The 9,574-nt window shown below is 49.3% G+C and overlaps 1 protein-coding gene across 1 annotated transcript in view; it reads right to left on the bottom strand.

The window, feature by feature from the left end:
* Nucleotides 1–9,574, bottom strand: part of TSPAN13 (tetraspanin 13) — a 52,752-nt gene that overhangs the window by 10,313 nt on the left and 32,865 nt on the right. The gene's annotated exons all lie outside the window — the stretch shown is intronic.

The following is a 9,574-nucleotide window of genomic DNA, read 5'->3' as shown; positions in this document are numbered from 1 at the left end:
CGAGAGGATGGGGGTAGAGAGCGAGAGGATGGGGGTAGAGTAGAGAGCGAGAGGAGGGGGAAGTAGAGATCGAGAGAAGGGGGGTAGAAAGCAAGGGAGGAGGAGGAAGAAGCGGCGACACAGATTGGGGTGGGGGGGACGGGGACGACATGAGTGGAAAAGAACAAGACAAGAAAAAAAACAAACATGCAGAATAAAAGTATATCCAGACTCTAAGCATTGCTACACTTCAATGTGACATATACGGTGTACACATGTACCGATCACACTCACTGTATATCTCAGGTTTGTGTTTACTAATATCTTCAATATGGTTTTGGTTTTATGACCCAATTTATCATTTGCGCTCTACATTGCTCTTGCCTTGCTTCTGTTTCGCAACCGTCCTCTTCAAGTGCAGCAATTGTCCCGGAGGCTCCCATTCTATATAGAACGATTTTGACACAAGGCGAAGGACAAAGAGCATCTCGTACAAATGACGTATTCTGTGTTCTGAAGGATTAAACAAGGTGACTCAATATTGGCCATGTCACCCAAGATGACATCACAGATGAGGCCTGCTACAGAATAATGAGTCAGGGACGGTCACCGGGTCTCCTTGCGGCTATATCTGCCTTTATTTTATTAGCATATTTTTTTTTCTTTTTTATAAATACAAAACAATCAAAACATCCCCCCCCAAAAAAAAGACAAATCAGCAAAACATTATCCAACATAACGTGTAACATCCATCGTCCTCACACCAAACAATTGTGAAGTCATCACTAGTCTATAACCGACTCCCTCTACGTACGATACATGATCCCCAAACACTCATCAGAGATCTCCGGGGCAGATAAACTAAACGGTGGTTACATTGTAGCACAGATAATAGTTTATAAGGCAAAAAGCCAAATCCCAATTTACAAATTTTCCAGGTTTTGCTGTAAATCATCTTCAGACTTCAGCATAGATGTATTAGGCTGATGATTTGGCGCATGTCGAGTGCGTGTCACGTATGCTAAAAACAATAGGTTATCGGTGTCTGGAGCCATCCCAACCGAATGTTATAAAGAAGAATTCCGGGAATTGGAAAAAAAAAAACTTACCCTGGCAGTGGAGCTACCCTGGCACTGCAAGGGTTAAAGTGACAATTCCCCTCCCCCCCATGTTAGGCTGGGTTCACACCTGAGCGGGTTTTTTGTGCTCGTTTTTTCTGTTTTCACATGTTGAGCGTTTTACAGCGTGTAGGAACGCGATGTAAAACGCCCAGGTGTGAACCACTTGCCTTAAATGATAATGTCTCATATTCCGATCTTCTTTCCTGATGTTTTCATCTGTCCCTCCAGCTCTGCCTATCTAGAGGCAGAGCCGGCTGTACCCGCCCCCTCCCCCGTCCATTCCGCCAGTCAGCGCTGGCGGATCGGAGCGGGGAGGGGGGAATCCAGCCCCTCCCCTGTCACGGCAGAGAGCCGTGACAGGATCGAGAGGTGAGCGAACGCCGGTATGTGTTCGCTCACCTCCCGATCTACTGAGCCGACCTGTGACAGTCTCATTGTCACAGGTCGGCTAGAACTATGAGGCGAGTGAAAAGCACTCATCTCATAGTTCTCCTTTAAGAAAGCCTGATCTAGGAGAGAGAGTTGGGGGTTCTATACGTCCTATGAACAATATGTATGTGGGGCCCAGTATACAATCCTCTCCTCCCACCAGCCATGATCTGCCTGTGCTGCATAGAAAAGCATGAGAATGAAAATCTGTTGACTGGGTGGGGATCTTCACCATGTTGGAAGTTGAATGGAAAAATTATATAGGCTAGTCATAATCATAATCGATTGGTTGCCCAATTAATCGATTAGCTGTATTAAAAAAAAACCTCTTCTCATAAATCGATTATTGATTAGTTGGTTGCAGCCCCAACATAGAAAGTGAATAGCGCTGAGCGGCTTTTCCATTGTACGAGATTACATTGTAGCTGTAACATCATCCGGTGTCCTTTGTATCATCTAAAAAAACATAAAACATTATTTGGCTTCCCTTTGAACGCTCAGCCGGCCGCGTCAAGCCCCCTCTTTCATCTTTCACGTATGGCGTCTTCTTCTAGATCGCTTACACGTGCACAATCACAATGCACAAAGCGTCTCTCGTCTCCTCTGAAATATTTCACAGCGCACAGAACAGGAAGTCAGTGAAAACTATTTTGTGTGTTTCCTTCCTGGTCTAGAGAGTGCCAGTGATGAGTGGAAAGGACATTGTGTGACCAGAAAGGATTTCCCATCAGGAATTGCCAAAACTTCCTCTGCAGGAAAAGCGGGTCAGCTTCCATCTTGGAACGACGACTCTTCTCTATATACTACTCTCTATATACTCTACTTCTAGTCTTGTGAACATGCCAGTTAGCTCCTCGTCAGATACATTCCTCCTTCCTGAAGAGCTCATCACACTAAACCCTGATCCTGCAAGTATTTTTTTTTTTTTTTAAAAAGCAAATCATATCTTAACCCTTGCAGTGGGGCTACCCCTGCATTACAAGGGTTAAGCTCCCATTTTGTCTAGGAAGCGAAAATAACAAAGTTATACTCACCTGAACTAGAATCCTGGCTTAGACGGGTCCCTTCAGCCTCGCTCCCCCTCCGCTCCAGCGGTCTAAGGTCCTGTGAGTCATCACATCCAGTACAGTGTATAGAACGTGAGGAACCCAAGGGGCATATCAACGCTTGAGCAGATGAGAAGACAGTCCGATCGCTTCTCGGCCTTTTGGCTAAGATCAAGTGTAGTATCTGTTCTTATCAGTTGCCGGAGGGGAAAGGATGCTGCCATCTATGGAAAGGGGTGGATGCGTCCTAGTACCCTCTGGCGTAAAGGTGGGTGTTGGATGGGGTTCGGTCCACTGCTAGTTGTGTCAGGCCCGAGGCACGGGTAGACCATAGACAGTGGGAGGGCCCCTGAAGGCAGTGGCGTCACAAGGGGGGTGCGGCCCGCACCCGGGTGACACCATTGGAGGGGTGACACCAAAATGACTTAGTCATTTTGGTGTCACCCCCCTCTGAAAAGTCGGGCACTCGTGCACTCGCACGCCCGACAGTATCAGGAGAGAGGAGGGGACCCGGCGGCATACCTTATCCCGCCGGGTGGCTGTCTCCTCCTCTCTCTGCAGGCATCCATCACCAAGATGGCAGCTGGCAGGTATCGGAATACTGCCGCGCGTGCGTGTTGACGTCTCCGCGGGGTGACACTCTGACACCGCTCCGGGTGTCACCCAGCCTCGGGACGCCCCTGCCTAAAGGCACTACCTTCTGATGTGAGGGGGGAATCACTGGGTCTGGCTGGAGGGTTGGGAGGCGGCGGAAGTAGAGGCCCCTTCTTTATTGAAGGGCCAAGCACCCTTGTGCACGTTTTTGCGTGTTGTGATTTCACGATTCACTTTTTTTGTTCACGGGGGATTCGTTTTTCGATGCACGTTCCACGGGCTCTAGAAAAAAAAAAAAAGAGACAGTCCGGAGGAAGAGGTGTAGGAGCCCACCTGGACCGCAGTTCGGCGACTATAACTTTGTTATTTGAGCCCCACAAAATGAGCAGTGGGTCTACCCCAGAGCACTGCAAGGGTTAAGATTGGATTTGCTCAGAGATCTGCATTAAAGGAGAACTATGGGGTTAAGACTTTTCCACATAGTTCTCCTTAGGGTAACGGGAGGACACAAACTGGCGTCCTCCCGTCACCCTAGGCTCAGTATACGGCGAGCTGTAGCTTGCGGTATCCGGAGACGCCGCAGCTGAAGCGCTGCGTGACTGACAGCTGGCTCTGCCTATCTAGGAGGCAGAGCCAGCTGTACCCGCCCCCTCCCCCGTCCGTTCCGCCAGTCAGCGCTGGCAGATCGGAGCGGGGAGGGGGGAATCCAGCCCCTCCCCTGTCATGGCAGAGAGCCGTGACAGGATCGAGAAGTGAGCGAACGCCGGTATGTGTTCGCTCACCTCCCGATCTACTGAGCCGACCTGTGACAGTCTCATTGTCACAGGTCGGCTAGAACTATGAGGTGAGTGGAAAGCACTCGCCTCATAGTTCTCCTTTAAACCTTTTTGGCAGGCCGAGCTGTCCAGCAAAAAGGGGCAGATAGAGGGTTGGGACAAACCATTTAATACCGACAGTGGGGGGGCTTACAGTGGCCAGTTTTTATTAATTTATGTAAAACCTTTATCCCAAAAGGAAAACATGTTGCCGTGGCTGTTTAATATGTCAGCTGGAGATGAGATTTAACATGAAAATAAAGCTAAAAGGTTATGAAGCATTTCAAATGAATGTTTAAAACTTTGGGTTTCCTGCAGAATCAGCCGATCCCCTGAGCACTGGCCCTCATATCCTGTTTTAGGGTGACTCCTTTCCCTTGCAGGGTCATGGAGCCACCCTTGTGTGTGCTAGTAAGCCAAGTGTGTCTCCACAAACACTGCAAAGCTAGACACTCTCCCCACTCCAGCCTTCTTCAAGCTAGAAGATGGACGGCTGCTGGAGACTGCTCTGTCCCTTGTGATCTTGTACTGGACAGGAAGTTCAGGGAGGATGAGCTGAGAGAGTTGGAGCCATTTGGAAACATGATGATTGTAAGTGTTTGGGTAAAAACGTAAAGAAATGCTTTGCTGGACAATGTCTATTTGTTTGGATTTATTATTGAAAAGGAGGTTGAGGGCCGGTGCACACCTAGGCGACACCCCCACCGCGCAGCAATCGTGCACGATTCCGCGCGGATTGCCACGCGGTCAGGAGTCGCCCAGGCGTGCACCGCTCGCCCTGTGGGTGCCATTATTTTCCAAAGGCACCCCGGTCGCACTGGGCGGATCGCACGGTTTCCCACCGCGATTCCGCCCATGCTTCCGAACACAATCACGGCTAAAACAGCCGTGCGCCATGTATCGCAGAAAAAAGGTACTAGGTGCTAGCGTTAAACTACAAATCCTATCATGCCTGTGTCTCTAGAAGTCATGCCTGTGCCTCTGGGAGTCATGCCTGTGGCTGCCAGAGTCTTGCAATGCCCCATGGGATTTGTAGTTGGACCACAGCTGGAGGAGCAGAGTTTGCCTAACCCTGGAATACAGCCTCTAACACCACCCTCCCCACAGGGTGACAGTGCTGCTATCCAAGCTCCATTGCTCCTCCATAGAGGAAGGAAGTGTGTAACTGGCCGGATCAGCAGGTGAATATAAAGGAAAGAAAGCCTTAAAAAAGAAAACTAATGCAGCCACCACATTTGATGATTAAAAAGTTGCAATATTATACAAAAACTTTACAGCTCCTTTAATACATCGGCCATATACAAAGTAGGCGGTGTGTAATAGCAAATGGGTGGAGCTTAACTGGCACAGGGGGCGGGCTTAAAACACTCAAGAGTATGCTAAACCCTTCATAGAACTCCTGGCACTCTCTTCAGTATATTACTTTACCCAATACTATGGGCGCACTTTGGCACTGCCCAGTCATCAGCCGCTCTAAGGCCACACAGACTGGCAGAGATCATTTGAATAGTAAAATGCGTCTACAAAAGATAATATTTACCTCAAATAATCTCACCGGCTGCAGCGTTATAACAAAGTTTTCCGGCACTTCCTACTGGGACAATGGAACCCTTTGTGCTCGGCCCGGACAATGAAAGCAGATTGCTGCGGCAGCTAATCGCAGGCTTCATTCACAAAGCTCCTGAGTCCCTGCTGGCTGCAAACACACCGCATTCCTGGTGACCACCACTTGCACAGAGCGGACTCAGAAATAATACGCAGCCAGCTCCCTTTATATGTCATATTTGAAACAAGATCTCCATACTGCCAGAGCGTGAAGAAACAATGTGTACATGACTTTCATTGCGGAGTAACAAGCAGTGGAAATTCTGCCCTTTGTATTACCACTTCTATGTACCTAGACGGGTGTGCAAAATGGCCGCACAAATGCACTTTCTGTACCTGTCACACCTGCATGTTCCATTGTGGTAGAGGATTTCATGTGTTGCATTAAGGTAGCACACGGCAAAGGTTATTAATGCAGCGCACGGTACGCACAATGGGGTGCCAATCTAATTAAATGCCATTTGTGCACTATGGTGCCGATGTTGCGAAATAGCAACACACTGCACACAGTGCCATGCATTACAGTATTGCGGTAGACCAGAGGTAGGCAACCTTGGCACTCCAGCTGATGTGGAACTACAAGTCCCATGAGGCATTGCAAGACTGACGGCCACAGGCATGACTCCGAAATCCCTCTCCTCTTCTGGCAGTGTGTAATTAATTTCTATGCAGGCCCAGCTCCTATGCCCTCCTTTATCCTCCTATACATATGTGGGGTTGGGGGAGAAATAAAGGGGAATACTATATATAGCAGGGGTAGGAAAACTCCAGGCCTTCAGCTGTGGTGCAACTACAAATCCCATGAGGCGTTGCAACACTTTGACAATGACAGGCATGACTCCGAAAGGCAGAGGCATGGTGGGGATTTGTAGTTTTACCACAGCTGGAGGGCCAGTGTTTCTTTACTCCAGCTATGTAGTGTCACTTGAGTCTACTGGGGTTGCTGCCATCATACAGTGGCGTCACAAGGCGGGTGCGAGGGGTCCGGCCCGCACCCGGGTGACAGCAAAATAACAGTTATTTTGGTGTCACCCCCTCTAAAAAAGTCAGGCACTCGGTCATGGACAGAGAGCCTGACTGTCAGGAGAGAGGAGGGGACGCGGCGGCATACCTCATCCTGCCGGGTGAACGTCCCTTCCGCTCCCTCCCTGGCAGCCGGCAGGCGTCAATCAGATGGTCGCGCATGCGAGATGACGTCACACACAATGACGACACTGCGGGGTGTCACCCGGTTTGGAGACGGTGTGACACCTGGCTTCGGGAAGCCCCTGCCATCACATTCAAAATGGTGGTACACAACAGCAGTCTCAGGGCTTTAGGATGTCTAAAATATGTTCAATGCATATATAGGGGATGATTTATAAAACTTCCGCCGCGCCATTCGCTGGGCGAATTTCCGATGCACCTCAGCTCCATCTAGAGGCAAGAATGCAATGTGAGCATTTAGTGCAGTGGAAGTTTTATAAACTATACCCAATATCTTACAGGAAGTTTGTTGTTGAAATGAAAGGTCTGGAGTGACCTGGAAGCAGATTTCTAGCCCTCAATCTCAAAATGGCCCCCATTACGCCGATATTGGACGAACTCTGGGGTGAATTCCATCTGGAAAACCGCGTTGGATCAATAGATACCCCGGCCACCTAAAACCTTCCACCCAAACGCTCCCATTACAAGTCACAGAGACAGCAGATTTCACCATAATACATAAAAAGGCCGGTGAGATAGAAATTCCTGAACCCCGGCGGTCACACAGCAACGCGCCACAATATATCCCTCCGCTCGGCTCTGCGGAAAAGAGACGCAGCTACTTAACCTCCTGTCAGAGGAATTTGTGAATGGGTGACTGAATCTCTCTCGCAGGCCGCAACAATGGCTGAATCACATATTGTGTCTCCATGGAAACAAGTGCGTGTGCATCTACACACATGGAGGATGAGGCGGCCGTGCCCTCCAAGCGCTTGGTGTGGAGAGAGGAGCGAATACGAATGTCGGTGTGTGTAGGTATAGTATATATAATGTTTAATAGTTTTTTTTAGTTAATAAAAAAATGTCACACACACACCAGGTGCACCATCACAGCCAATGGCACTGTGGCATCGCCAGCATCTTAAAACAAGGAAAGCCTCCTAGTAACCATTAGCTGCTAGGTTGCAGGTGGCCACACCTTAGCAGCCAATAATGCTGTGGGGCCGCCAGCACATTAACCACCAATGACACTCTCCTAGTAACCACTGGTTGCTAGGATGCAGTTGGGCGCATCATAGCAGCAAATAACACTCTGGGACCGTCAGCAGCTTAACCGCCAATGGCAGCCTCCTAGTAACCAGTGGTTGCTAGGATGCAGGTGGGTGCACAATAGTAGCCAATAACGCTGTGGGAACACCAGCGCCTTAACAGCCAATGACCCTGTCAATTTTCACAGCAGGGGGGGTATTGGCCGCACTTTAGGGGGGGAGGGGGGTGGCGGCCCACGTTACCAGGGGGAGGTGGGGTTGGGGTACAGGGTACTTCTGTCTAGCATCCTACCCAGCTCACTGGCATCACTGGTTGCCAGGAGCTGAGCGGGACACTTTTACTGGCGTCCTGCTAAGCTCCTAGCAACCAGCAACACCTGTAAGCTGGGCAGGACGCTGGCCAGAGCATCACTGGTTGCCAAGAGCTCTATGGAGGATCAATGGAGCCACCTTGGACAGCAGTCTTGTCACCCTGTGGTGTTAGATGCTATAGTACAGGGGTGGGTACGCTTGGCACTCCAGCTGTGGTGGAACTGCAAGTCCCATAAGGCCTTGCAAGACTGACAGCCATAGGCATGATGGGATTTTAGTTTCACCACAGCTGGAGTACTGAGGTTGCCTACCCCTGGTCTAACCATTTCCATACTCTATCCAAAACTTTTGGCTATTGATACATTTTTCACTTCTTAATCTAGAAAGTATCTACTTCATCTCAGCCATTCACATGGTGTATAAAAAGACTTGTAGCAGTTAATTGGTGGATTATGTTTGATAGAGATAAGAGAGCGGAGGAAGGGAGGATGGATGGATTTGGTACTCTGAGAAAGAAAACTGTTATTTAGGAATTTGGCTCCATTTTCTAGTCCGCCAAAGCGAATTAGCATTACAAAAACTTTCACAATGGCGTATTTTCAGGATCATTTCGCTGCTCCGCACAATAATGACCAAACTGACAAAAACAAACACTTCAGTCTCGTCCTGACGCCGAGGTTTTGTTTAGCAAAAAGACTTAAACAGCATTCCAAGAAGATAAGAAACTACCACACCAGCAAGGATACGTAGGAGAATGGAGTTCTCATGGCCTTTAAGGTGGATCTGAGCTTTGTCCATGCAGCAGGTTCACTTTAATGCCCCCTTTCCACAAACGCATATACTTACCCTTCCTTTGGCTATTGATTCAGCCACTCGGAGCCAAAGGAAAGCCCAGCGCTGTCACATGGAGGACTTAAATGCCAATTGTGCTGGAATTGCCAGGACAGTCCCGCATCTTGGCCCCCTGACCTGCCAATGCAGTGTCCTGGGCCATGTCCGGGGATCACAGCATCGGCCCCGTTTGAGTCAATGCACATGCGCAGTACTCAAAAAGGCATTAATTGCAGGGATCAGGCCACAGGTGGGCGGCCCCGGCATATTTAGAGGGGGATCTGGATGGGACCAACCCATAAAGTGTGTGATGGGAGACTCCGGCATATTTAGAGGATGATTTGGATGGGACCAACCCGGGAAGTGCATGTGATGGGTGGCCTCTGCATATTTAGAGGGGGATCTGGATGGGACCAACTAATGAAATGCGTGTGATGGGCAGCCCCAAGCATGTTTAGAGGGGGATCTGGATGGCACTAACCTGTAAAGTGCATGTGATGGGTGACCCCAGCATTCAGAGGCGGGGGTTTGGGCAGGATCAAGTCATAATGTAAGCGCAATTCTCCCAAGTCAACCTGGAAAGTGGGCAGAAATAAATGCAGGGGGGG

The sequence above is a fragment of the Nanorana parkeri genome, unplaced genomic scaffold (genome assembly GCF_000935625.1).
Source record: "Nanorana parkeri isolate BGI_ZX_2015 unplaced genomic scaffold, ASM93562v1 scaffold1267, whole genome shotgun sequence".
NCBI lineage: Eukaryota > Metazoa > Chordata > Amphibia > Anura > Dicroglossidae > Nanorana > Nanorana parkeri.
The sequence above is the reverse complement of the archived record's forward strand: the minus strand, read 5'-3'. Positions and strand labels throughout refer to the sequence as shown.